Below are 5294 nucleotides of genomic sequence, written 5' to 3' on the forward strand. Positions count from 1 at the left end.
AGAAAAGCGTGGCGGGTGTGGCGGGGGTCTTGCCCAGCCGCAGCCGTGTTGTACACATGCGCGGGGGGGCGAGGGGGTGGTAAGCAATGTGAAACACATGTCCGGATAAAAACAGCAGGACATGGCTTCTGTTACAGCTGTCACCGGGCACGGGCCTCAGGCTGACTGCAATGCACAAGCAGTTATGGGAGAGGAGGAACAAAACACAGCAGGTTTGATAGAGCAGATCCTCTCTGTGACACAAGTCCTGACCCCCACAGCCTGCAGCTGGACAGCAGGACCAAAGCCACCCTAAGAGGGCTGGGGGAGGAGAGCAGCACCCACCCCTTGCCTCCATGCAGGCTCTCACCACTGCCCTGCACAGCCACAGCTGATGGGGGTCAAAACAGCTCTTCTGAGGAAGCAGCTGTGGTAGCCTTCAGTTTTGAGTTCCTACACTCACGTGGCATCTTCACAAGGATGAGACCAGCACAGTCCAAAATCTCCAAACCACTTGTCATTGCTGATGCCTGCAAGTCTGAGGCCAGTCAAGGATGAGGCACAGAGGTGGCTGAAAGATGATGGAGGTGTTTCCAGCAGGCTCGGGGTCTCTGGCTGCCTTACCTCAAACACCAAACCACTGAGAGATCCCAGTCTGTCTGTGAAGGAACTACTGACAAGGCTTTCACAGGCACACAGCTACCCCTCTGTCAGCTTCCTGGGAAATGGTATTTTGCTAATATTAGAATAGAATTTCAGGCTAGATTCAAGCATCAGCCACCCTAAAAAAAGTTCTCTTGTAGAAGAGCTACAGGTTTATTTTTAAAATTGACCTTTTCCTTTCCCTGCATGGCTCTGTACTTTGGTTTCCCCACTTAAAATGGACTAGTAGTGAGGAATTATCTCATGGGGCTTTGTGGACTTGTTTGTGGGATGGACTAGAGAAAACCAGGGTGTTCTGTAGAGGTGTAAAGACTCGCAGCCCAGTGCCCCAATTGCCAGTTGCCCTCGGCAACTGGAACTGCTATTGCAGGGCATTCGGTGTCTTTTAAAATTAATCTAATATTAGGTTGTGGGTGAGGGAAGAAACATTTACAGTGCTGCCTCAAAACCAATCTCCAAACAGTGGGTGGTGGAGATGACCAGGTATCCCAGCCAAAGAGCTACCCAGTCAGGGCAGCTTTATAATCTGAAAGAATGTGTGGCCTCCTTTTCCAGACCAGTTAACAAAGTCAAAGCTTCTCTCCCAGGACACGGAGCTGCAATTTACCAGTTTGGGTGTGTGCTGTTAAAAGGCTGAATTCTCTTGATACTGGAAACTATTTTCATCTGCTTGGGAATGAATTACAGATCTGTCTGGCTCCATTTGGTCCGGTTTTAGGAAAAAAGGCCTTGTCTGTGAACTATAGATAAGATTCACGTGGCTGGTCAAGTACAGTCATGGCAGCAAGCGCTGCATCAACAATGGTGAGGGAAAACCGCGCACTGATACAATACCACTGCATTTCTATAGCCCTTTTAATCTCAGAAGTACATTACAAACTGAGAACAATAAACAGTCATTCTGGAATTATTGCATGTTCTGCCAGAATGCATCTGAACCGTACCACTACCTAGCAGCCAGCACTGGTTTAGAACAGGAAGCACTGCAGGCCTTATCCGTATGAAATCAGAAGCACGTTTCAGGAACCAAGGACAAGCTGGTAGGCTTTGGAGCTGGCCGAGCCTTCACGTTCTTAAGAAAGTGGTCAAATACAGTCAGAGTTTATTTCAAAGTTTTAGACCGGAATAAGAAACATCCCCTCCCCTTCCGGTGCTCAGCACTCTTCTTCCATGAGGCTGGGATTGCCTTCTAAGATTTCCCACCTCAATAAGCCACCGCAATCCACACAGGCTTCCCATCCCTGTATTGGTCCAATTCAACCAACTTATTTGACTTGTCAGAGTCCAAAGTATTTCCTTATCCACAGCCACAGCACCGGGAGAAAGACAACATTGCAATGAGAGGGGTGCCCTGGTGTTCTGCTTGCTTGGGCATGTCAGGGAGGTCCTGCTTGGTAAGGTCTCTGGAGCACTGCTGATGCGGGCAGGGGGCGCAGGGGAGGGTAGCCAGGACATTCACTGGGACTTGCTGCATTAGAACTAGAGGCATTGGCAGCTTCAGGGCACTACCAACAGATTCCCCCCTCCAAAGCTTCATCTCCTGTTCTAGATTACTGTAGCAACAAACCCACACAGGCAAAACTTTGCAGAGGGAACACAGTGAAACCAACAGATCGATTGGGCCTGTCAAGAGAAGTGAACCCTGGAGAGCAAGATACTTTCTATCTAAAGATTTCAGAGCACGTTAGAGCCTTGGACATGCAACAATTACCACAGACTCCTGATGGTGCTTACATGATCTGCTGCTTTGCAGAGATGAAGTTACCCAACAGTGGGATGGGATGACTTAGCGTCACACAGCCAGTAAACATTACTGGCAGCCAGGAAGACAGCCTAACTTCAGTCCTGGGGCTAAACCACGAACTCAAATTCATGTTATTTGCACTGAAATAGGCTACTCAAATGCCACCAGCATTATGACTAAACTAGTGCCACATTCCTCAGCAGTAAATTTTAGCTCACCCACTCCCTACAGTTCAGCTTTTGATGCACCCGTGCAGGCACACAGATAGCATACAACTTTCCAAACCCAAAAGAGACCAAAAAAACCCCAACCGATTTATATCAAGTCCAAAATACTTACAGCAACCTGACTAGCTTAAGGCAGACAAGGGATGTGGGACCCCACCTTACAAGGTTATCCCAAAGCTCTTTTTCTTGCTTGAAGCCACCACACACAGCCAGTTCACAGCACAAAGAAACCCTGACCAAGGCTTTTCTCTCGAATGTCTATACTGAGGCCCTTTAATGGCTTTATTCTCAAAAGGGCTGAGCAGCCAGCTTCTTTGAGTGCTTCACCATGGCATAAGTCCATTAAAACAGTTCAGAAAGGCAATTTCAGTGCTATTATGGCAATTTTCACAGCTTTATTCAGCGGGCACAGCGAGATGAATCCACATTAAAAACATTAAAGACATTAGCACTTTCTGGGAATCTAAATCTACAGAAGCTGTAAAAGTAGGACACGCTGCTTTGGTTTGAAGGGGTTATCTAACCTGTGCAGCTGAGCAGCACCCCTGTGGATGTCGGGCATCCCCCTGCATTACTCTGCGCTCTCCCTTTTCAACCAAGGCTAACCACTCACGGCACACAGTAGATTCGGCCTCAGTGCATGTGGTTTCAAGGAAGGACAACGAGCAAGGAGAAATTCCCAATGGAGAAGAACACTGGCAGACAATGGTATTTGCTCCAAACCCCCCAGAATCTGTGAGGTACTAACTGGCGTGGATGTTCTAGGCTCTAGGACAGCACTCAGGTCTTAGAAAGTAAACTGTCAGTTAAGAACCTACTGCCTTAAGTTGTAAATCTCTCAAGTCTTGCCCGTTTCAATAATAATCCTTACAGCCACTGCTCCAACCAAACACCCTGCACCGCCTGGCCTTTGCTGCTGTGGGTGACTGGGAGCTTACACAAATACAGAATTATAATAAAAAAAGAGTTAATTCTTACAGCTCTGAAATTTGTAAGTAACGTCATCACTGTTGTGTTGTACACGAGAAGATAAGGCAGAGGCATGAGACAACTTGAGTCATGCAGCACTAGTCATCCTTACACTAACCTCTCGCAAGATGTTGGTTCTGCTGAAATCAACTAGAAAAAGATCACAGTCAAAACTAGTCCTGACCAAAGACTTCACATCACAAGTAAAATGGAAGATATGAAAGTCCATTAATATAACTAGGATTCCTGGGGGAGTTTTACTCATTTTTTAGTAAGCTGTTTATTCTTTTCCCTCTTGCGATGCTCCACAAGCAGAAATTCCAAAGCAGCAAGAGCCCTCGAAGCCAGCGTGCAGCCAGAAGTGCAGTCCAGCAGAAAAAAGTTTGCTCCCTCACACACAGGTTGGAGACTGCGCCCCCGACATTAAACTTTGTCCGTGAAGAGGTTCAGACCAAGGTAAACATGCGACATTCCTTGCAAGTTTTAGAGTAAAAACTCCTTCACTTAGCTCCCCATCGGGTACCATGGGCAGAGGAATGTCCTCTTACCGTTTTAGGGTGGGCACTGTGCTAGTCCACGTGGATTCCTACAGTCCTCATCAGTGATTTTACATACCGCACTCCAAACTTCCATACTGGCTGCTTGCGGTGCAGCCCAAAGCACAGCACAAAAGGTTACAGCAGACTCCTTGCTAGGAGACTTTCTGGGCAGGCAGAAACACTCCCAAAGGGAACAAACATTTTCAGAATGTTAGAGCCAGAAATACTTATTTTGATAAAAAAAAGGCTTTTCTTCTAGAGCCAAGAGCAGAAAACACAAATCACTTCACCTCTGCCTGCCCTGCCATCTCTGGAATGGAAAGAAAACTGGAAACCTGCTGACACAGAACCCCGCAGCACTGTGTGAAGGATAGAGCAGCCATTTCTGGAGCAGCTCACTTGGGGCAATCATCTGGAAAGAGCTAGTTAACCCTAGTCTCAAAAGTGACCTTCTCAGGTCAAAAAGCCATGCCTCCCTGCTAAGTTTCACAGAGATCTTTCTGTAGATGGAGATTTTCCATCCACCCCCATCCCTAGGAAACCAGCTGGTTCCAATTTTTATTCCTTAGCTTGGATTTAAAAGAACAAAGAAAACCTTTTTTGAATTGCATAAACATACAAAATGTAATTTAACTTGGCACTGCAGTATTTAAGCCCAGCATGCAAAGACACAGCCAAGGTCTCTCTGTCCTCGGTGTGTTTGGAAAAACCGAACTCCAAGCATCCATTTGTTTGGGTAACCAAACCAGATGTGCGGTAGTGAACTAGCTGGCCTGTTCTGGAAGGACTGTCTTGGTCACTTGGCTTTGTGTTACCACCAAGACTAGGATTTTAAATTGCAGTGCTCAAGTCCCATAAAACAGACTATGACAGCATAGGCTGTACATTCTGATGTCATAATGACGTAGGAGTTATAATCCATCCAAATGTTAACCTGTCCAAACATTTCTTTTAGGTGAAACTACGGATATTTCTCAACAATATCCTATTCCAGTTACTGACTGAAGCAAATTTGAATTTTGATAGCTCTCATGCAAGCTTGTTTGTTGCAGTGCTTTCCGAAATCTTGCTTACGGGGCAAAAGAACAGCAAATATTGTGGCAAAACAGAGATACCTAACTTTGACTAAACTGATAACATTTTCAGTAACAGTAGTTCCTGGTGATCATTCCT

The 5294-nt window shown here is 46.3% G+C and overlaps 1 protein-coding gene across 1 annotated transcript in view; it reads right to left on the minus strand.

Moving 5' to 3' along the window:
• Positions 1-5294, minus strand: part of RECQL5 (RecQ protein-like 5) — a gene marked incomplete at its 5' end in the record, with an annotated part of 36227 nt that overhangs the window by 13121 nt on the left and 17812 nt on the right. The window lies entirely within an intron of this gene.

This window comes from Buceros rhinoceros, unplaced genomic scaffold (assembly GCF_000710305.1).
Source record: "Buceros rhinoceros silvestris isolate BGI_N320 unplaced genomic scaffold, ASM71030v1 scaffold13670, whole genome shotgun sequence".
NCBI classification, from domain to species: domain Eukaryota; kingdom Metazoa; phylum Chordata; class Aves; order Bucerotiformes; family Bucerotidae; genus Buceros; species Buceros rhinoceros.